Genomic DNA, 23799 nt, shown 5'->3' with positions numbered 1-23799 from the left:
AACCAGTCCTATCAGATGGCACCACACAAAGTATTTCTGAACATCTAACTCAAGTCACTTCAAATAAATGTGTTATTTTACATATTGTCACTTGTAACTCATTTCTTTCCTAAATCATTATGGTTCTGCTACTTGTTTCTTGGTTAAACACCTTGACAACTTGTATATCCCCTTTCTGTGGTGATTTATTCTTATTGCATAATCTAAGCTTCTGTGCTTTAATTAGAAGAAAAAACAGATAACAAGGATTAGAAATCCTTACCATACAATCTGTTTTCTAGTATTACTGCCCTACACATTTTTTGCACCTGTTAACCTAATGGTAGTTCTTAACATTATCATTGCTACTTAATAAAACCAAAATGCAACTCTATGGAATATAATATCTAGGATCTCTTTTTTTTTCTTTATATACTGCATCTTGTATTGCATTGCATTGTACTGCATTACATCTTGCAAGACTTAACCGCGGAGCCTTTCTCCCCAAGTCTCTGCTGAAAGGTAGACTGCCATGGCCAGATGGACTTGTGGACTTTCCCAGTAAATAAACACTAGTAAATAAATAATATATAAAAAACAAAATTATGTATAGTAACAGGATACAGTTTAAATAACATCTCTGTTTTTCCTTCAATATACCCTCACCTCTCCTCTCATCTTCCACTCTTTCCAATAGCTCCATTTCTTTTTCAACGCTTTAACTCCAACTTACTTAAAGTCAAGCTATTCACTCTGCCTACTTTCCCACTAAATGTCAGATTATTCTACTCTCCCTGAATTAACTATATCTCTTTCCTCAGGCTACTCCTTCTAAAACTAATTTTATCGGGTGATGTTCATCCTAATCCTGGACCTACTTTCCGCACATCTGTCCCAGCCTCCCCTTTACCCACCCAAATCAGCAACCCTGTAAGTTGTTCACAAGTTATTACTCTTGCTCACACCAAAAACCTATCTGTAGTATCCAAGAACATCTAAAGCATCATGAACAAAATCTCCCCTCTTCATGGTTGGATATCTCAGTACTCCCGATATTTCTCTCTCTCTCTCTGAAACCTGGCTTAAGCCTCAGATTTCCAGTAATGAAATCTACCACCAGGTGATATCATCATCCAACAAGACTGGACTAAAAAGAAAGGTGGAGGTGTTGCCATAATTTTTGCCAATCAGCTCTCCTTCCAACCTCTCAGTCTCAATTTCTGACTTTCTCCAGGCTGAAATTCTCATCGCCAACTAACACTTAAATACCTACAAAAAAACTCACCATTGACTATCCTTGAACACTTCCTCTTCTGGATCTCCCTCACTATCCCCTATGAAACGGTTATTCTGGGTGATGTAAACATTGACTGAATGACCCTCAATACCAAGTCACCTCACTGCCATTAACCTGTGGTTTCACCCATCTCCAACCCGGGTCATGTAAATAAACACACTAACTCTACCTCCACCTTAGACTGGATACTCACCTCCAAGTCTAACCTCTGTTACAACCCATCTATACTATCCGATACCCTTAGTGATCAGCATCCCACCTCTATTGTCAGATATTGTCCCGGCTTCACAAACCCCAGCAATACAGAGATTGCTGCAAACTCTCAGGCTTCCATGCTGAAACCTTCAGCAACCTCCTATCTTCTTATAACTGGACCTTCCTCTACAATCTCCCTCTAGAAGATGCAGTTCTGGCCTTTAATAACATTTTCCTTGACACACAACTCCCTAGCTCTCATAAGGAAAATAAGAGTCAAAACTCTTTCTGACCGCGGCTAACATGGGCCAACAAAACCCTCATGAATAAGCATTATTGTGCTTGGAAAAAATGGAATAAATCCAAACCTCCCACTGATCTGCAAAAATACATAACATAACCAAAAGAAATATAATTTCGGACAAACAAAACTTTTTGAACAATCCACTCAATGACCCACACTCCAATCACCCAAAATTCTGGCAAACTATAAATAAGTTGCTTCATCCTGGGTCCCCAGCACCCCCAGTCCTGCTCTCTAATAGCTGCTTCTAAAACTGCCACAGCCTTAAATTCCTTCTTCATTAACTCTGTCTCTAACCTTGCAAAAAACAATACCCCAACACCTCACCCCCTACCTGTCCCCCAACTTATCTCAAGTCCCTTCTCTCCAAACTTAACTCCATCGGCAGATAATCTACCTCCTCAATTCCTAAAAATTGATCCAAATTCTATTGCTCTCCCTATTTCCATCATTTTGATCAAAAGATCCATCATGGAAAATATAGTCTCTGACATAAGTTCTATATCACACCTCTACATAAAAGTGGAAGTGAAACAGACACTTCCAATTTTAGACCCGTCGCTACACTATCTCCGCTATGAAAAATCTTAGAAAAGTGCATTCACCGATAACTCTTTGATTGCCTAGTTAACGAAAAGTGTCTAACCCACACACAGCATGGCTTTCACCCTAAACACAGCACTACTACTACTCATAGCTAAGCTAGCATCTGCTCTCTCCTGGATCTCTTGCTACCTTTCTAAAATATTCCAAGCTGTGAAATGGCAATCTAACCTCTCCTCCTTTCTACCTATTCACACCTGGGTACCCCAAGGTTCCATCCTTGGACCCCTTCTGTTTAACATCTTCATCAATAACCTTCATTCTGCTTGTACACTCTCAACTGTTATCCAATATGGTGGCAATCCCACAATCATCTCCTGCTCCGAAGATTTCACTCGCTTTCACACCATTACCCAAGAGTCTCTTCACTCTATTGAAAAATGGCTCAACTCCAACCAACTTATACTAAACCCCCCCCCCAAAAAAAACTCCTCTTCCTTCCAAAAACTATGCAATATCACAGACACCTTCTCAGTCTCTTCCCTAAATGATAACAGTCATCTGCACTGAATCTCACACTAAACTCCTAGGTGTCATAATAATTGATGACCACTGAAGATTTGCTTTACATATTCAGCAATGCATAAAAAGCATACCAAAAATTAGGCTTCCTATACAAATACCAAAAATTCCTCACCGATGCCTCCAGACTCTCCCTAGCGCAAGCCCTCCTACTACCAACTCTACTCTACACTACCCCCTTACTCACATCCCTCCAATCTAACTTCAGGACTAAATTAGAACATACATACAACAAAGCTGCAAGGTTTGCTGCCAATTTACATTACCACACTCATCACTGTGCAGCCATAAAAAAACTGCATTGGGTTGAATTCCACCACCAACCTTTACTCCACCAACTGTTCCTAGCTCATTCATTCTTACACACCTCATCATCCTATTCCTCCCTCTCCACTCCCACTCAGAAATATACCCCAAAACGTGCACTTCACTGCTCACTACAGCACCAGCTACAAGTCAGTAAATGCAATACTAATATTGGTACACTACTCTATAGTCACTCTGTAGCCTCAGCCTGGAATGTTACCACTAAAAGTCAGAACTATCACAAACCCCAACTCCTTTAAATCCACCTTAAAAGGCAGCTTCCGTTCATCTTGATCCTGCCATTGTAATAACCCAACATAACTGCAACCTCTGCTATGCTTTCTCCTTTCTAGCTACCCACTTGGCTAGTCTTCCTCATGAACTTAGTCCCTTGAGCAAAGGTTATTCCTCTTCAGGATTCACCTCTTCTCCCCTCACTTAATTTTCATTCAAGCTAAACTCTATAAAACTCTTGCCCCTTCCAACTTTTCTCAATTTATTTACTGCTGATAGACTGTTCCTTTACCCATTCTTATACAGAAATGTGTTGCAAACTTGTTACTTTCTTTATTGTTGGTTTTTTCTCACTTTTTTATTCTCATTGTAATTTTCTGAATAATTGATTTTGTAACTTGAACTACCTATATTTTGAACTACTTATCTTAGGATCACAGGAAGTTACTAGGCTAATCACCCTGGGGCCCTTACAAGCCTAGCCAAGAGTTTATCCCCCAAAAGAAACCTTAGTCAGCACCTGTTGCCCCTGTCAGTGAGGGACACAGGTGGAACCCCTGGATCAAATTTTTGGCTTCCCATCCACTCATCAAGTTTGCGCTTGAAGCGGGTCAGCAAGGTCCTCTGTTTTACATGTGTGGTAAGTCTATTCCAGAGATGGGGCAGCCTATGGGAGACAAACCTGTCCCTCCAGCAGGTTTTGTTGATATCGCATATTAGATTCAGGGCTTTTGAGCGGATAATGCATGAGGAGTTATACTTACAGATATGGAGCATCTCTAGTATCCAATCCAGACTAACTAATCCTACAAGCCTGTATGCTACAAGTCGTCTTCCTCTACTTTGACTACATCCCAAGTTTTTGTCTGCAACCTAATAACAAGGGATTAATTGTTAAACAGATGAAGTATGAATTTATGAATGTTTTTATCATATACTGCTTTGAGTCTTAAAAAAAGATTATAACAGATTTTTATCTAGTATGTAAACTTACATCTTGTAGATTAATCTTAAAAAATGTCTTGCATTTTTACATTTATATGTAATAGTCTCTGTATGTACATCTGGAGCTTTTCTCCCTGGGCCTCCGCTGAAAATGGACATGTATCCAGTCGGACTATCCCAGTCAACAAATGTAAAATAAATAAATACTAGGGCAGGGTCTGAGATTGCTATGCAGGCAAGACACAGATCACCCTTGAGCAATCTGTACGATACCAAGTAGAGTAATAATGATTTGAGCCTGTCTGCATAGGACAGGTGATGGAGGCCATGGATTCTCTTTGTGACGTATTTCAGTGGCCTTTCCAGTTGGTGCATACATCTGGAGAGGTACATACAAACAGGGAATTATACTCAATTATTGGTCTAATGAGGGAGGAGGATAGAGAGGTACTACTCTCTTTTTTATGGATGCAATCCCTTTACTTATGAGATGAACCAAGTAAAAGGCTTTTCTGACCACTGCCGCTACATGATGGTCGAATGTGAGGTTATCAACCTGAGTGCCCAAGTCTCTCACCACAGGTTGTGTGCTTAGCTTTTGTATATTGATACTGTTGTTTTAATTTTTACTTTCTTTGGTTTAATTCTGGAGCTTTTCTTCTCGGGTCTCCATTGAAAATGGGCTTCTGCTCCAGATGGACTAATCTGGTTAACAGATGTCAAATAAATAAAAAATAAATATACCCCATATCCTACAGTCATATCCAACAGTATCAGAGTAAGCAGAACAAAGTCACTGCCGGTGATAACCATATATCCCTGCACCCTGCCGTATGGAACAGAACTCAGTCACTGCCAGATAAGCAACAATGAATACAAAGATGAAGCAGTTTATTCTATAAAACCTTTTTCTATCATTTTTATATTTTATATTTTCTATCATTTTTATATTTTATGAACAAACTGAAGTCTTCAGATCCTGAGTTCAGGGATCATACACTGAGAGGCTTACAACCTACTGTTACAAAGACATGCATCTGGAATGTTTTTCTCCAGGACTCCACTGAAAATTGGCTCTGTTCCAAGTCGGACATTCCTGGCAAATAAATGATACCTTCATCGAACACCCACTTAATAACCAGCCAGACTATATAAATAAACATACATCTAGCATGCACACTTCTCTTACCTCATTCTTAAATTCTACTTCCACCCCTAGCTTTCACCTTCCTAAATTCCATAGGCAATCTCACCTCACCTATGCCTTACCCTCTCATAAAAAAATGAAACAACTAACCCTTCTTAAAAGCAACTTCACATACAAACCAAATACTCCGACCTTACAAGACGGTGACATCCACCCCAACCCTGGCCCTACACATCCCTCCCCAAAAGTATCTAGGCCTAACTTCAATAACACCCTTCTCATAGGACATCTAAATATACGAAGTGTAAACAACAAAGTACCCTACTTACATGCCCTCTTAGACACTCACCACTTTGATATTCTGTGCCTCTCAGAGACTTGGCTAAAGCCAGCCACCAAAGACACTGAGATTATTCCCCAAGGTTATAATTTATATAGGCTTGATCGTTCTAAATGTAAAGGTGGTGGAGTGGCAATTCTCTTTAAGAACCATCTTAACATCTCCACCCTCCCAGCCTGTCCAACCCAGGATGTTAGAGCTGAAGCCATCATCACTAAACTCCAATTAAATGCACAAAAAGCCCTTTACATCATCTGTATGTACATACCACCAGGCAACAATATACCCATCTTAGAAGACTTCCTCAGTTGGGTTTCCACTAACTACCCCCAAGAAACTATAATTCTGGGTGACTTTAATATAGACTGGAATACTATTAATAGTGAAAACCCCTCCTGTCGTATAAACCTACATGGTTTTACTCAATCTATTACCACTACAACAAGGCTTAATAAACCAAGTAAGAAACAGAGTATCTTAGACTGGATACTCATAAACAAAGTCAATGTCTCATACAAAGTAGGAACGATGCCCAATGACCTCAGTGACCACTGCCTAACCTTTATCTCTAGAGAAAAGACTGACTATCAAAACCTCCCTAACACTAGAATAATACGCTCTACCAAACACTTTAAAACTGACTCATTTCAAAATGATCTCAAAACATGCAACTGGAACCTCTTGAAATCACTTCCTCTTAATGAAGCAGTATCATTCTTCAACTCAACCTTCCTTTCCATTTTGAATAAACATGCCCCTGAACGCTCTATTAGAATGAAGTCTAATATAGCCCCATGGCTCTCTAAGGAAACAAAGAAATTAATTCATACTAAAAATAAAATTTGGGCCAAATGGAGATACCATAGAATCAGCTCTGATTTTCTTCACTTTTGCCAACTTAGGAATCTTACAAAAAAAGCTATAATCTCTGACAAAAAAAACTACTACTGTGAACTTCAAGAAACCCATTTTAATAAACCCAAAAAATTCTGGTCTTCTATCTACAAACTCCTTTCACCTGGAACATCAAAAACTCCCTCCCCTCTAAACGCAGACCCAGATACCCCTAACCATACTGCAAACACTTTTAATTCCTTTTTTATAGAAACCATTCAATCTCTTGCTAGACAACTGAACACCAATAACTTTTACCCTCCAAATAATCTAATTGACTCTCCCCACAACTTCACTCTTCATTCTATCTCAACCTCTTTCATCTACAAGCTTATTCTCAAACTGAAACCCTGCACCCCTCTGCTGACAAACTCCCTTCTCTCTTTCTTCAAAAGGCTGCTAAACAGATTGCATACCCAATATCTATACTCATTAATAGGACGATCCAAGAGGGAACCATACCAGATATATGGAAAGTCTCTCACATTATCCCACTACACAAAGGTGGTAGCTCTATTGATTACACTAACAATAGACCTATTGCTCTTCTCTCACCTCTAGCTAAGATAATGGAGAAATGTATCCATCAGCAACTTGTTCAGTATCTCTCTTTACACAACATTATAGCCAACTGTCAACATGGCTTTAGACCTCACCATAACACCTCCACTGCCCTCCTTTCCTTTGTTGATACTATTAACAACTATCGTAACTCCAATCTTTTCTCCTCTGCTCTCTTCATTGACCTCTCTAAAGCTTTTGACATGGTGAACCACTCTTCCCTCATTAATATCCTTCAATCCCTCTCATTTGATAACCTGGCTATTAAATGGTTTACTTCTTATCTAAGCAACAGACAACAAGCCGTTCTTTGGGACAACCATATCTCTTCCTTATTGCCTGTTTCTATTGGAGTACCACAGGGCTCCATTCTTGGGCCACTTCTCTTCTCCCTTTACATAAACGATCTTAACACTGTAATCCCTCAAGCTACCTGCATCCAATACGCTGACGACTCCACTATTATTTGTTCAGCATCTACCTCCTCAGAGCTACTCTCACTAACTCAAACTACCTTCAACACTGTAGAAACCTGGTTTACTAGACGGTACCTCCTCCTCAACGCTAAAAAAACTAAACTGCTCCTTTTCACTCATACCACTCGAGCCTCCCCATTAAACTTCAACATCTTGTCAAATGACACCACTGTCATCTCTCCTGACCTGACAACAAAACTACTAGGAGTAACCATTGATAACAATCTCACTTTTGATCAACATACCAACAACATCATCAAAACAGTTAACAAAAAAATAGGATCATTATACCGTATTAAGCCATTTCTCACACCTACTACCAGGGCTACTATCACCCACTCCCATCTGATATCTACTCTCTTTTACGCATCACCTATTTTCACTAACCTTAAGAAGGCTAACCTAAATAAACTAGCAGTTTGTTACAATAGCATTGCCGCTTTGCCACGGTAACCCTTTCAGAACACATCACTGTCATAACCTAAAACTCCTAGGCTGGCTAGAGCTACAAAACTGTCTTATGATCTCACAACTTACTATTGCCCACAAGATACTTTACCAACCTGATAACACCCCTATACTCTCTAAACTTTTAATCCCTTATAGCAATCTTACCTCCCTTCGATCTTCTTCTAAACTCATGACCAAATCTGTAAAATCTCATAACTTAGCTGGTGACTCTCTGTTCACTAATACTGTAGGTAGGACATGGAATCTGCTACCCACAGATATTACTCTAATCACCTCCTTACCACTCTTCAAACAAAAAATCAAACTGTACTTCCAAAATCACTGGCTTTGTTCCTGTAGGACTCCTGACTAACGTTCTTCATTCCCCCCTACTCTACTTTAACTATGCACTGTACTTATTAGCTATACATATACTTTCTTCTTATCGCCCTGTTGCTCTCCTCTTATGCTCTGACTCACTCCTCTTTTTCTCTCCCCTGCCCTCATTTCCATCTTCTTTTTTCTTCCCCTTCTAGACTTTTGTTTCTCTCTCTTCTCCTCTCTTGTATTTCTACATTAATCCCTTCTAATCTCTTGTTATACTTCTTTCTCTCCGGATTATTGAAACTAACTGCTAATCTTTAGCATTTTAATTGTGATGCTACTACTGACCTAGTGTATTTTTGTGTGTGCCTTAAGTATTTGTTGTTCTTATTACTAAATGTATATTCTTATTGTACTTAAATTTTTATTAATATGTCTTGTAGTGTAGTTTTATGTATGGAGCTTTTCTCCCCGGGCCTCTACTGAAAATGGACATATATCCAGCTAGACTAGCCCGGTAAACAAATGTAAAATAAATAAATAAAATAAAATATGAGAACAAACTGAAGTCTTCAGATCCTGAGTTCAGGGATCATACACTGAGAGGCTTACAACCTACTGTTACAAAGACATGCATCTGGAGTGTTTTTCTCCAGGCCTCCACTGAAAATTGGCTCTGTTCCAACTCGGACATTCCTGGCAAACAAATGATACATGCATACTGGCCTTCAAGATCCACCAAGGCCAGCTTCGAGAGAAAAATTGCACAGGACACCAAAGACAATCATAAGGCTTTTTTCAGTTATGTTAGAAACCTGGGATGCAACTCCCAGACTTGTTCTGAGTTGATTCTAAATGACAAAAAATACACTGAACCCACAGACATCACCAATATCCTGGCAGACAGGTTCAGTGCAAACTTCTCCACCCCTCCCCAAAGAGCAAGTATCTATCCCGGCAGAGGGCTGCCTCCCAAACATCTCAGATGCTCAGGTGAAGGCTGCCCTCTCCAAAGCAAAAAACACTGCTTCTATGGGACCAGATGGCATCCCAGGTTGCATCCTACATGAACTACAAGAGGAACTAATCCCTCAAATAAAGCAGCTATACAATCTCAGCCTCACTACAGGATATGTGCCCACAGAATGGCGTACAGCAACAGTGGTCCCACTCCACAAATGTGGAGCCTCTACGGACCCTGGAAACTATCGCCCCATAAGCCTGACTAGCTTAGTCTGCAAGGCTATGGAGAGGATCATCATGGAGCTCATAAACAAAGACATTGGGGACCTACAGACACTAGATCCTACCCAGTTCGGCTTTGTCAAGGGCAGAGCCTGCCTTTTGAACTTGGTTGACTTCTTTGAAACAGTCACCAAAGCCATAGATGAAGGGAAGGTAGTCCACACAGCCTATCTGGACCTTGCAAAGGCATTTGACACAATACCCCACTCAGGCATCATAGATATGCTATCCAGCTTAAATATAAACCCCTATGTCACAAGATGGGTCGCAAACTGGCTCAAAGACAGAACCCACAGAGTGAGAGTTGCTGGAGCCATGTCAGACTCGAAACCGGTCACAAGTGGCGTCCCACAGGGTTCTGTCCTGGGACCACTCTTCTTCAGTATTTACTTTTCCGAGGTACAGGCAAACGTGGGAGGACTATGGCTCACCAAGTTCGCAGACGACTGCAAACTGGGCGCCATAATCAACTCTCCAGCTGACACAAACATCCTTCAAAAAGGTCTCACAGAGACAGATAACTGGTGCCAGCGCCATGGTTTAAAGCTAAATGCCAAAAAATGTATAGTCATACCCTTTGGCAAAAACAATGTGCCCACAAATTACCACATAGGCAGAAACCCATTAAGTACAGAGAAAGTTATTAGGGACCTGGGGACCCAAGTTGATAGCAATCTCTCCTTTGAAAACCACATTGCCAAAGTGGTTAGAAAGACCTTCTACATAGCCCACCTCATCATGAAGGGTTTCACATCTAGATCAAGAGAGGTAATCGTGCCCCTTTATTCATCCCTCATCAGGCCCATCATAGAATACAATGCCCCTTTTGGGATGTACCTTACCCGACACCTGTAGCAATTAGAAAGACCCCAAAAGTATCTCACCAAGAGGATCAAGGGTCTCAAACAGATGCCATATGCTGCTCGGTTAAAAAACTCCAGCTCTACTCAGTTGCATACAGCCTACTTCGAGGTGATCTATGCCTGACATACAAAGCTATGTCAAATCCAGAATTAATGGACATGCTCCACCTCAGTAAATCTAAATCCCTTAGAGCCACATGCTCGAGGGACTTGAACCTCAGCACAGAAATAAATAGAACTTGCTGGAGGGACAGGTTCATAACCCAGAGGCTCCCTTCGCTCTGGAATAGAATTCCAGTTCATGTGAGGCAGAGCACCTCACTGAATCTCTTCAAGAAGAATCTCGATAAGTGGATGGGGGATCGTAGGTTTGTCCCAGGGATTACACCCGTGTCACTATTAGACAGAGGCACAGTAAACTAAACCTTAAAAAGGTCACAGTATACTCAAATCAAGGGGTGGCGTAAGCCATACAGAATCAGGCTAGGCTTATAATTGCCCCAGGGCAGATAGCCTAGTATGAACCTATGAACCTATTGATGGCCTTACATTCACAGCTACAGTATTCCTTACTAATGGTATTCCCTTCCGTGAAGCCCTCCGTCCGGCCAAAATATTTCCATTGCTTTATATATTATATTGAATGTCATCTGCTTACTCCTTGCATAAGGTAGGGCACAAAGGTGACGTTCAGGAGTACCATCCTCAGAACTTTTTTGCCGCCAGTCTGAATGCTGTTTTAACTGCCAGCCTGTTGCATACATCATTTTTTTTGTTTACCATAGAATCCAGTTCTCTCATTTCAGCCTCCACTTCCCTCTCAGGATCTGTCCACAGACACTTCAGGTGTAAGATGGGGAGTGTGGTCTCCTCATCTGCAGAAGGGGCACATCAGCATCAAAGAGATGAGGGCTCTTCTGCTGGCTCTTCAGTTTCTTTCATCCTCTCTTCTCTGCAGGGCCTCTCAAGGTATTCATGGACAATACCACAGTCATGTTGTATATCAACAAACAGGGGGTATGAGATCCTACCGTCTTTGCCGGCTGGCACTTCTGGTATGGGATCTGGCTATCCAATACCGTGCGACTCTTCAGGCAGTTTACATTCCTTCAGATCAGAATGTTGTGGCAGACAATCTGACCAGGTCCTTCACTCAATCCCATGAACGGATGCTTCACAGGGATGTGTTTCTCGACATTGTTCACCAGTGGGGTACTCCTCAAGTAGATCTCTTTTCCTCCCCTTTGAACAAACAACTTTGTCTGTTTTGTGCCAGAGTCCCAGGTCCTCTGGTCTAGAAAGTGGATGCCCTCTCATTTTCTTGGAAGGGGATGTTTCTTTATGCATTCCCTCCCCTTCCTCTCATTCTGACAGTCTTGTTCAAGATTCAACGGGATGCTCCCAAAATCTTGTTGGTGAGTCCCTTTTGGCCACTACAACACTGGCTCCCTCTACTTCTACATCTCACCAGGGGTTATCATCACAAGTTACCTCACAGGGTGGATCTCCTCACATAAGATGAGGGGTCTCTCATCCAGCCACACCTGTCCACGCTTCAACGGACACAGTGGGTGATTGGGTTTTGATTCCACATAGACACCTTTTTCTGAGGTCGTGCTGCAGGTCCTGCAGGAGGCCACAAAACCTACTACTAGGAAATCCTGCTATATCTAAATGGAAGAGGTTTTCTATTTGGTGTCTTTCTCGTGACCTGGACCCTCTTTTGTGGATGTTCCTTTGGTTCTTTCTTGTGTGAGTTGCTAAATGCTGGTTTTGCCTATTCTTCTATTAAGGCCCTCTTATCAGCTCTGTTTGTCTGCCTTTAACTCCCCATTTAGCTTCTAGATTTGAGGCTAAGCAGTTTCTTAAAGACGTCCTTAATATTAGACCTCCCAGGAAGCATGTTCTTCCTCCCTGGGATCTTAATTTTGTTCTGGAAAAATTGACTCAGGCTCCTTTTGAGCCTGCTGTTTCAGCTTCCTTGCAACATTGTTCTTGGAATAACAGTTCTTTTTTGGCTCTTACTTCTGCCAAACAGGTGTCCGAGTTGCAAGCCCTTATGGCGTGTCCACCTTTTTTGGTATTTCATGAGGACCGGCTGTCCTTGTGTACTAATCCTTCTTTTATGCCCAAGGTGGTTAATGACTTGTCATCAGTCTATTAATTTGCCTACCTTTTTTCCTTCTCCACAACCTGACAGTCAGAGGGTGCTACATGCCTTAGATGTGCATAGACAGCTTAGATCTTATTTGGATATAACTAAAGCTTTCAGGAAGTCTGACCAGTTGTTTCTTTTCATCCTAGGTTTTTGCGGTTGGCTGTTTCCAAGTAAACTATTTCCATTTGGATTTTAAAGGCCATTTCCTTTTGTTACACTTTTCATGGTGAGAGCCTTCCTTCTTCTGTTAAGGCTCATTTCACTAGAGCTGTGACTTCTTCTGGTGCTTTTTTCAAAGGCTTATATCTTAATTCTATTCTTGAAGCTGCGACCTGGACATCTGTGCGTACCCTCACCAAACACTACCAGTCGGATGGTATCTCCAGAGCCAGAGCTGGGTTTGCTGCTGCTATTCTTCATGGATTCTTGGGGGGCTCTACCGCTGCTTCCCCCTCCCACGTTTCTTCTTGAGCTTTGGCCCTCTTCCATTAGTAAGGAATACTGCAGCGGTGAATGTAAGGACATAGTACAGTTGTGTAAAATCTTATCATAACAGTAGGTGTCCTTACCTTTACTGCTGCAATATTCACTCCCTCCATCCCCCGGTCTTTTTCCCTTCCTGGCTGTGCAAATTCTCCTTTGTTTTCCTTGGACTATTGTTCTTACTGGGGCAATCCGTTCTGAGGATGGTATGCCTGAACGTCACCTTTATGCCCCATCATACACAAGGAGTAAGCAGGTGATGTTCAGCGTACCTTAAAGCAACAGAAATCTATTGTAAACTGGCCGGACAGAGGGCTTCATGGCAGGGAATCCCATTAATAAGGAATACTGCAGTGGTGAAAGCAAGGACCTCTACCATTTCGGTAAGATTTTATACAACTGTACTTTTTAACCTCATGATGATATTTTCACCTTCCCATATACATATAAAGATTATTCCTGACATAATTTAGTAACTTACATTTCCCCTGATACTAGGAAAAGTTGATACTATAATCTTGAATGCACTGTGTAATGCACATATCACAACATTCTATATTATTGATGTTTATTTGTATTTTAAGTACTAACCCACCCCACCATCTTCATCAACTGCTTCAGTGACGTTTTCTGTGCATGGAATTTTAAATTTAACTAAATCAGACATTGCATTATGTTGCTGCCTGCCTTTTTGCTATTTAATTAAATAATATTTTTGTGTGAATAATTCATGACTAAAAGCTTCATTACAAAAACACAAATAAGTATAGCAAACAGACTGCAAAGACCAGGTTGTGTGGGGAGAATTAAAGCTTTTCAAAGAAAGTTACAGCAGCTTATAAACAAGAAAACGTGTATTCCTATAGCCTATCTACTTACTCTAAGTTTATTCTAGCCTGCTGTTTTCATATGTCCAGCCATACAGCAACCAGTAAAGCACATTCATTTTTTTTAGGGCAGGCACACTGTAACTGTTACGCAGTGACTGCCCAGTGTTCTTCAGCTGTTCTGCTGTTTCTACATCTGTAAGCACTGCATCTGTTATGGACTTCTACAAAGAAAAATGTACACAAATAAAAAAGAATGACAGACTGATATTGGAGAAAAACTCCTGCAATCCTCTGATCCACCATTCTTTCTACTGCCATCTTGGTAGCTTCTAGAGTCTCCACAAGTTTTGGTAAAATTTAATCATTTTACCTGCCACTGAATGCTGTGACCTACCCAGTGCTGTTGCCACCTCCATACTGCTCTCCCATTCATTAACAGCATTACTTCAAGGACCCAACAGAGGACAGTAGCCATTTGACCTTTGACCTCCAAACTGCCCTCCCATTCATTAACAGCATTACTTCAAGGACCCAACAGAAGACAGCAGCATTTTGACCTTTGACCTCCATACTGCTCTCCCATTCATTAACAGCATTACTTCAAGGACCCAACAGAAGACAGCAGCCTTTTGGCTTTTGACTGCTAAAGCTTGAGAAACTAGGTAACAGCACGCACAGATGCAACTCACCAGCAGAAAGGATACGCTTACATGACAGCACTGATGAGAACTGAATTTTTTTTTAGCTCACAAAGTGCATCTTTAGTGCACTTACATACCCAGGGCTTAAGCAGTGAGTGTTTTTCAATCTGCTAAGTTTTGCCATTGACTTTCTCATTACTGTATCTCTGTCATTGACTTTCTCATTTCCAAACATTATGGTACTTAAATAACATTACTTTCAGAGAGGTCAACAAGAAAGCCAAAGCTTGTGTCTTAGGTTCATAGGTTGATACTAGGCTATCTGCCCTAGGGCATTTATAAGCGTAGCCAGAGTGTGTTTAGCTTTCGTCACCCTTTTAGATTAGTTGACTGTGCCTCTGTATAGTAGGTCACAGAAGGTAGCCCTTTTAAGGTTAGTTTACTGTACCTCTGTCAAGCAGGGACACAGAAGAGATCCCAGGGGTAAACTTACGATCTCCCATCCATTCGTCAAGATTTCTCTTGAAGAGGGTCAGTGAGGGGCTCTGCCTAACATGGATTGGGATTTTGTTCCAGAGTGAGGGGAGCCTCTGGGATATGAATCTGTCCCTCCAGCATGTCCTATTTATTTTGGTGCTGAGGTTCAAGTCCCTGGAGTGTATAGCTCTAAGGGATTTGGATTTCCTGAGGTGAAGCATGTCCATTAATTCTGGGTTGGACATGGCCTTATACATCAGATACAGATCGCCTCTGAGTAGGCGGTATGCAGCTGAGTAGAGATGGAATTTCTTTAGCAGAACTGCATAGTGCATCTGTTTGAGCCCCTTGATCCTCTTGGTGAGATACTTTTGGGGTCTTTCCAGTTGCTGCAGGTGTCGGGTAAGGTACATCCCAAATGGGGCATTGTATTCAATTATGGGCCTGAAAAGTGATGAGTAGAGGGGCACAATGACCTCTCTTGATCTAGATGTGAACCCTTTCATGATAAGGTGGGCTATATAGAAGGTCTTTCTAACCATTTTGGCAATGTGATTGTCAAAGGAGATATTGCTATCTTCTTGGGTCCCCAAGTCCCTAATAACTTCTTCCGTACTTAATGGATTACCACCTATGTGGTAATTTGTGGGCACTTTGTTTTTCCCAAAGGGGATGACTATGCACTTTTTGGCATTTAGCTTTAGGCCATGGCTCTGGCACCAGTTATCCATCTCTGTGAGACCCTTTTGGAGGATGCTTGTGTCAGCCGGAGAGTTGATTACGGCACCCAGTTTGCAGTCATCTGCAAACTTGGTCAGCCATAGTCCACCCGTGTTAGCCTGTACCTCGGAGAAATATATACCGAACAAGAGTGGTCCCAGGACTGAACCTTGTGGGATGCCACTTGTAACTGGTTTAGAGTCTGACATGGCACCTGCTATTCTGACCATGTGGGTTCTATCCCTGCACCAGTTTGCAACCTATCTTGTGACATAGGGGTTGATATTTAAGCTGATGAGCTTATTTATGATGTCCAAGTGGGGTATTGTGTCAAAGGCTTTTGCAAGGTCCAGGTAGGCTGTGTGGACTACCTTCCCTTCATCTATGGCTTTGGTAACTGTTTCAAAGAAGTTGACCAGTTTCAAGAGGCAAGATCTGCCCTTAACAAAGCCGAATTGGGTAGGATCCAGTGTCTGGAGGTTCCCAATGTCTTTGTTTATTATTTCCATCATAATACGCTCCATAGCTTTGCAGACCAGGTTAGTCAGGCTTATAGGGCGATAGTTTCCGGGGTCTGTTGTGGCACCACCTTTGTGGAGTGGGACCACTGTTGCTGTACGCCATTCCTTGGATACATATCCTGTAGTAAGGCTGAGATTGAACAGTGACTTTATATGAGGGTTTAGTTCTTCTTGGAGCTCATGTAAGATGCAGCCCGGGACACCGTCTGGTCCCACTGATGCTGTGTTTTTTGCTTTGGAGAGGGCATCTCCCACCTGTGCATCTGTGATCTCAGGAAGGCTATACTCTGTTGGGATAGACATTTGCTCTTTTGGGGGGGGGGGGGTTTGCACTGAACCTTTCTGCCAGGATGTTGGCAATGTCTGTAGGTTCAGTGTATTTTTTGTTATTTTGCACTAACTCAGAGCATATCTGGGAGATGCCTCCCAGGTTTCTGACATAACTAAAGAAGGCCTTGTGATTATCTTTAGTGTCTTATGCAATTTTTCTTCCAAAGCTGGCCTTAGATGATTTTATGAGGGATCGTAGTTTCTTGCTAGTACTGATCAGAGACACCTTCTCTTTATGGGATTTTGCTCTATCATGTAGTAGCTTTCTCCTTCTATTGTATAGCTTATTTATGGCTGGGGTCCACCAGACGGGTCTCTTGCCTTTGGAGGAGTGAGTCTTGGTTTTATTTGGGATAGCATGCTCCATGCATTCCTGTAGGCGTCCATAGAATGTTTTTGTAAAGGATTCTGCATTTTGGGCCGTATTTTCCACTGGCCCGGGGGCTTTGAAGGATTCCACCTCAGTTTTGAGAAGTGTGAAGTTTGCTTTTGAGAAGTCCTTCACTGTGGTTTCCTTGGCTAGGGGTGGGGATGGAATATGGATGTCCAGTGAAATTTGTTTATGGTCTGATCTTACCAATGAGGGGTATACATCTGATGTGGAACATAGAGACCCCATGTTGGTGATGACCAGATCAATATGTTTTCCCCTCTTTTGGGAGTGACCAGTTGTTCCATAGCATTTGAGTTTATAAATTCTAGGAACTGTTGGGTGAGGGTGTTTGGGCTTGAGTAGTTTTCCCAATCAATGTTTGGGTAGTTGAAGTCACCCAATATAATGGTGTTTGGAGAGACCTTCATATTCTCCAGTGTTCTCAGAAAAGCCGAGTGAGGTTCCTGTGTTTGGGAGGATGGTCTGTAGCAGGCTACAAACTGAAAAGCAGTTTTGCCCAGTTGGTTGCACATGGATGGTCTCCGATGCTTCGTGCAGTGCCACTAACCTGGAGGTGTAGGTATCTTTGATAAATATGGATACTCCCCCTCCTTTTGTGGTTCGGTCCGAGTTTTGGGGCCGGAACGCATGGTATGAAGCATAACCTGTTAGTGCTGGGGTGCTCTCTGGATCCTTGAACCAGGTTTCTTTTACTGCACAGATATCATAGGTTCATAGGTTCATACTAAGCTAACTGCCCTTGTGAGCCATTTTAAGCCTAGCCAATTATTCCTTGTGAGACTCCAACTCTGCACCTTGTGTTTGTAAGGCAAACACCTTAACCATTAGGCCATCCTCCCAACCCTCCCTCCCAATATCGATATTCTCCATACTGAGGAGAGTCTCAAGTGCGTGCATCTTGAGGTTTAGACTTCTGGCATTGAGCAGCATTACCCTTAGTTTTTTTTTCTTTGTGTTGTCTATGGAGGTGGGTTTGTCTTTTGAGCCTTGCCTAAAAAAGGCACTATGTGGGAGGCAAGAGCCTTTGCCAGTATTCGAAAACCCAGGGGTGACAGGTGCAAGCCATCCCTAGCGAAGCAACGTGACTTGTCGAGCATGTCATCCCAGGCTGACAGACACTGGATCCCCTTTGAATGACACCAATACTTTAGCCAATTGTTAAAATTGATCATTTTGTCTTTATACTGTGGCATCATTCTTGGTGAGGGTAAGATGCTGCTCAAGGTCAGGGTCATACCGGCCTGGGCTACATGGTCAGAGAGCTCCTCTACGTCTTTTCATGTAGTCCAGGGAGGTACGTCTCAGGTCATTCACACCAGCACGTACAATGACGGAGTCATATTTGTACTTGCCTTGGAGTGACCTGAGTGCTTGTGTTATGTGGTGGATCCTGTCAAGTGACAGGCAGCTTTCAGTGACATTCTCCTTGTTCAGCCTGGTGAGCGGGACGTCAGTGTGTCTGACAATAGAGTCACCTATTACAAGTGTATTAGGTGTGTTGTTTAGCCTTAAGGGCTGTGACTGTGTGGCCCACTGACTTTGTGAGCTATGTGCTACATGGGTAATGTTTCATGGTAGGGGTGGTTTGGATGTCTGCTTTGGAGGTCTCTGCTGCTTAGGCAGATTTTTATTTAGAACCTCCAAGTATGTTTTTGTGTGTTTATGTGTTTGGTTTACCGATCTATGTGAGACTGGATTTGTAGTGTGTGCGGTGTGCGGTGTGTGGTGTGTGTGGTTACCTTCTCCTCCTGACCGGCTGTGCCAGTGCTGGGTTGAGAGAGCTCAGCCTCCACTTTGGCTATATAGTCACATCTCTCACATATATTTGAGCTTGTTAGGAGGAGGAGAGGGTGGTCTGTGTACATAAGGCAGTTGTAACATTGCCTCAAGATTCCCAGATTCACCAGCTGGACTGGAGAGTAAACTCGAAACTGACCTTTAGGCATGCCTGAATAATATAGGGAACTACTTATTGACTGATCAGAAAGAACCAATAGGGAGCAAGTCCTTAAAAGGAGTATAATAGGATGTATTGCTTAAGTTTATTTGTGTTTACCTATGAGATTACTTATACGAGCAAGTGCAGGGCTTTAGAATGAAAACAGAGTACTTATTTTGAAATTTAGAGCAGTTCTAAGGGAAAACGTGAAGAGCAGACTTTGTGGAGCCGGGAATACTTTAAACCTGTTTAAGCGGCGCTGCCCGACGCTGCTCTGTGCGCAAGACTGCGCAAAAAGAGTGTTGCAGGGTTTTAAGAGAGAGAGATCAAGGAGTTTGGAATTGACCCAAAATGGCCAATAAAACTACAGCTTATAGGCAGTAACCACTCCTACAGGGACAGGCAGGCTGCTCAGTGTTAATCACTGCCACTGGTGAACACAGAGACTTCCCTTTAACCCAAGCAAGCACTGGCCTCCAAGAAACTTACAAACAGTTCAGAACAGCAAATCTGTAACTGAACTTTCTTAATTTTCAGAAAGTGGGAAAAAAGCAAGATTTTTTTTTTTTTTGTTTTAGTTTAAAGGTAGCAGAGATACACACATAGCAAAATAGTCAGAACAGTGCAATAAATGACCCCACACTTGAGTGTTAGGCCAGAGTCAGGTAAAATGCAATTTTAAGAAAAAAGACGATTTTAAATCAAATGCAACACATAGCCACATGCAATTCAATGGCCACATTTTTTTTACGTTTAATTGTTAACTTGAATCCACAGTGGCAAGGATAAATGCTCCATGTTTCTGGGAGGTGGGTATAAAACAGAGTTCCCAAACAAAACCATGAAGTCAGATAATGAACATACAAACTCCACAGAGATAGTGACCAGAATTCAGGACTGAACCCCAGACCCTGTACATGGTGCCCTTCTTTGCCCGAATGCAATAGTATATGAAATCGGACTACTACTCTTTTCTGCCTTATACCTCAACACATTGAATATAAGGACATAGTTCTACTCCCTTGTGCTCTGGGTTTATTGAGCCCTAGTGCAGCCATGTTCTTCCTTGTGCTCTGGGTTTATTGAGCCCTAGTGCAGCCATGTTCTTCCTTGTGCTCTGGGTTTATTGAGCCCTAGTGCAGCCATGTTCTTCCTTGTGCTCTGGGTTTACTGAGCCCTAGTGCAGCCATGTTCTTCCTTGTGCTCTGGGTTTACTGAGCCCTAGTGCAGCCATGTTCTTCCTTGTGCTTTATTTTGAGCTAGTGCAGCCATGTTCTTCCTTGTGCTCTGGGGTTATTGAGCCCTAGTGCAGCCATGTTCTTCCTTGTGCTCTGGGTTTATTGAGCCCTAGTGCAGCCATGTTCTCCCTTGTGCTCTGGGTTTATTGAGCCCTAGTGCAGCCATGTTCTTCCTTGTGCTCTGGGTTTATTGAGCCCTAGTGCAGCCATGTTCTTCCTTGTGCTCTGGTAGTGCAGCCATGTTCTTCCTTGTGCTCTGGGTTTATTGAGCCCTAGTGCAGCCATGTTCTTCCTTGTTGAGCCCTAGTGCAGCCATGTTCTTCCTTGTGCTCTGGGTTTATTGAGCCCTAGTGCAGCCATGTTCTTCCTTGTGCTCTGGGTTTACTGAGCCCTAGTGCAGCCATGTTCTTCCTTGTGCGAGCCCTAGTGCAGCCATGTTCTTCCTTGTGCTCTGGGTAGTGCAGCCATGTTCTTCCTTGTGTACTGGGTTTACTGAGCCCTAGTGCAGCCATGTTCTTCCTTGTGCACTGGGTTTATTGAGCCCTAGTGCAGCCATGTTCTTCCTTGTGCACTGGGTTTATGAAATGTGAGAATAGCTATATTCTTCATTGTGCCCTGGGGATTAGTGAACCCAGGTACAGTTATGTTCTTCCTTGTGCCCAGAGTTTAGTGAATGCAAGTGCAGCTATGTTCTTCCTTGTGACCTGGATTTATAAACTTGAGTACAGCTATGTTCTTCCTTGTACATTGGGTTTATTAAACCAGGTACAGATATGCTGCCCTTAAATTCACTGCTCCAATATTCTTAACAGATGGGATTCCTTGCCATGGAAGCCTGAACATCTGGACAGTCTACCAAAGACCACTTGTCCTGAACATGTGGACAGTCTACCAAAGACCACTTGTCCTGAACATGTGGACAGTCTACCAAAGACTATTTGTCCTGAACATCTGGACGGTCTACAAAAGACTACTTGTTGTACACCGAATGTCACCCAAATGCTCCTTGTGTAGGATAAGGCATAAAAGTGATGTCCAGGCTTACCATAATCAGAACGTCTTTGTCACCAGTCTGAACATATTTTTTTTACCATTTATCTGTTTACCTGCATCCTTTTTCTGCCAGTTGAATGCATTTTCATTCACCAGTGACTACTTACATATATTGTTGACTTCGATTGCAGTTGTAGACAAGTGTCCCATTAGGAATTTCGTTTTTTCTTACTTTTTTGTTCTCCTTGGGTTGAATGCCATACAGGAAGGGTAAATGCCACTGTGATAGACAACTTCCCCATAAAGACCCATAAAGTGTCTTTTTTGTCTAGGGGTGTCTCATGACCATATGGCTTGCTCTATTTGTTAGGTGTTCGTTCCGAAAACCTTTCCCAGTAGACTCTCTTCCCTTTCCTTGTATCTTGAGAACCAGTGTCTTAAGCTTCTCTCTAAAAAAAACAATGGAAGGCATCTCTGGGCTAGAGGTTCAGCTGTTAAGGAAGAAGAAGGTGAAAAAGGTACAACTGGAATCTTCCACTGTCCAGCCTTTGCATGGTGTTTTTCCTAAAGTCATTATAAACCTGGAGACTCGCCCAGCTGTGTTGTAGGATGTCCCTGCAGCGACCGTGTCAGAGGGCAATGAGGATCTGGATGGTAGAATATCCAAAGTGGCTTTGCAGTTGTCTATCTCGGACATTCAGGGGGAACCATGGTTAAGTTTTCAGGAAGGAACTAGGGGAGTTGCTTCTGGCTGGGAAAGAAGTTCCTAGTACAGTTCTCGACTGCTATCTTGGGTCTGAGCCTTCGTTTTTTTTGGAGAGGATGTTCCCTTAAGAAAATAAAAATTAAAAATGTTTCTTCTGCTCCTAGGGATTCACAAAGTGAGTGGCTGGCCTTCACTCAGGGGCTATTTACTACTTTAGTATCCTTAAAGCCTCTTCAGTGGGTTTTGGTTGGCCTAGAAAACAAGATTCTTCTGAGGAAGAGTGAGATTCAGATAATGAATCCTTGACTTATTCTACTCAAATTCCTTCTCCGTCAGACTATAAGTCAGAGGAGGAGGAGGAATCTATCAGTCCAGATGTTCCTTTTGAGGAAATTTTCTTTGGGGACACATATTCTAGGATGATGGATTTTTTTAAGTGGGATTCTGCTCAGGTCTCGGATATCCATAAGTGGTGCTATAAGTTGCTGCAGTTGGAATGCCCTAAACCTGAGGCTATTCCTCCCGTTTTCACTGCTTTGCTGGATGCTTTTTCCAATGCCTTTCATGCGCCTGATCCTCTGCTCCCAAGAAACAGGTTTATAGGGTGCCTAAGGATTGTTCTTTCCTATATAACTGCCATGCTGCTGACCCCTTTGTCATGTCTGTAGTCTCTAATAAGCCATCTTAATTCATAGGTTCATAGGAGGGTACTAGGCTATCGGCCCCAGGTCCTACATAAGCCTAGCCAAAAATGTACCCTGGCTTTCGCCACCCAAGAAAATTATTTTCCTGTGCCCCTGTCGAGCAGAGCAACAGAAGTGATCCCCGGGGTGAATTTCCTATTTCCCATCCAATCATCAAGATTTTTCTTGAAGAGTTCTAATGAGGAACTCTGTTTGACATAGATGGGTAGTCTGTTCCAGGAGTATGGGAAGTCTCTGGGACAGGAATCTATCCCTCCAGCATGTTCTGTTTATTCTGGTGATAAGGTTTAGGTCCCTAGAGCGTGTAGCTCGGAGGGATTGGGATTTTTTAAGTGGAGCATGTCTCAACAGCTCTGGGTTTGACATAGCTTTGTATGTTAGGCAGAGATCGCCTCTGAGTAGGCGATATGAGACGGAGTAAAGCTGGAGTTTTTTGAGGCGGTCTGCATAGGGCATCTGTTTGAGGCCAGTAATCCTCTTTGTGAGGTATTTCTGTGGCCTTTCCAGTTGTTGTAGATGTCTTGTAAGGTACATACCAAAAGGAGCGTTGTACTCTATAATGGGTCTAATGAGTGATGAGTAGAGGGGAACAATGACCTCTTTTTTCCTGGATGAGAAACCTTTTGTGATGAGGTGAGCCACATAGAAGGATTTCCTGACCACTGTGGCGATGTGATTATCAAAGGAGAGACTACTGTCCACCTGTGTCCCAAGGTCTCATCACATTTTCGACGTTAAGTAGACTACCAGCTATGTGGTAGTTCATGGGTACAGAGTTTTTACCAAAGGGGATGACAATACACTTTTTGGCATTGAGCTTCAGGCCATGGCTTTGACACCAGGCATCTGTCTCAGTGAGGCCCTTTTGTAGTATGTCCACATCGTTAGGAATTTTTTTTTTTTTTTGCCCAAGTTACTGCCTTCTGACAGTGCTAGCAGAACTATGGACAGGCTATATAAGAAGGTTTACACTTCTGCTA

The 23799-nt window shown here is 42.4% G+C and overlaps 1 protein-coding gene across 1 annotated transcript in view; it reads right to left on the bottom strand.

Moving 5' to 3' along the window:
• The window catches only part of LOC122809041 (gastrula zinc finger protein XlCGF57.1-like), a 150794-nt gene that overhangs the window by 70939 nt on the left and 56056 nt on the right, over positions 1–23799 (bottom strand). The window lies entirely within an intron of this gene.

This window comes from Protopterus annectens, chromosome 1.part1 (assembly GCF_019279795.1).
Source record: "Protopterus annectens isolate FY-2018-M chromosome 1.part1, PAN1.0, whole genome shotgun sequence".
NCBI lineage: Eukaryota > Metazoa > Chordata > Ceratodontiformes > Protopteridae > Protopterus > Protopterus annectens.
The sequence above is the reverse complement of the archived record's forward strand: the minus strand, read 5'-3'. Positions and strand labels throughout refer to the sequence as shown.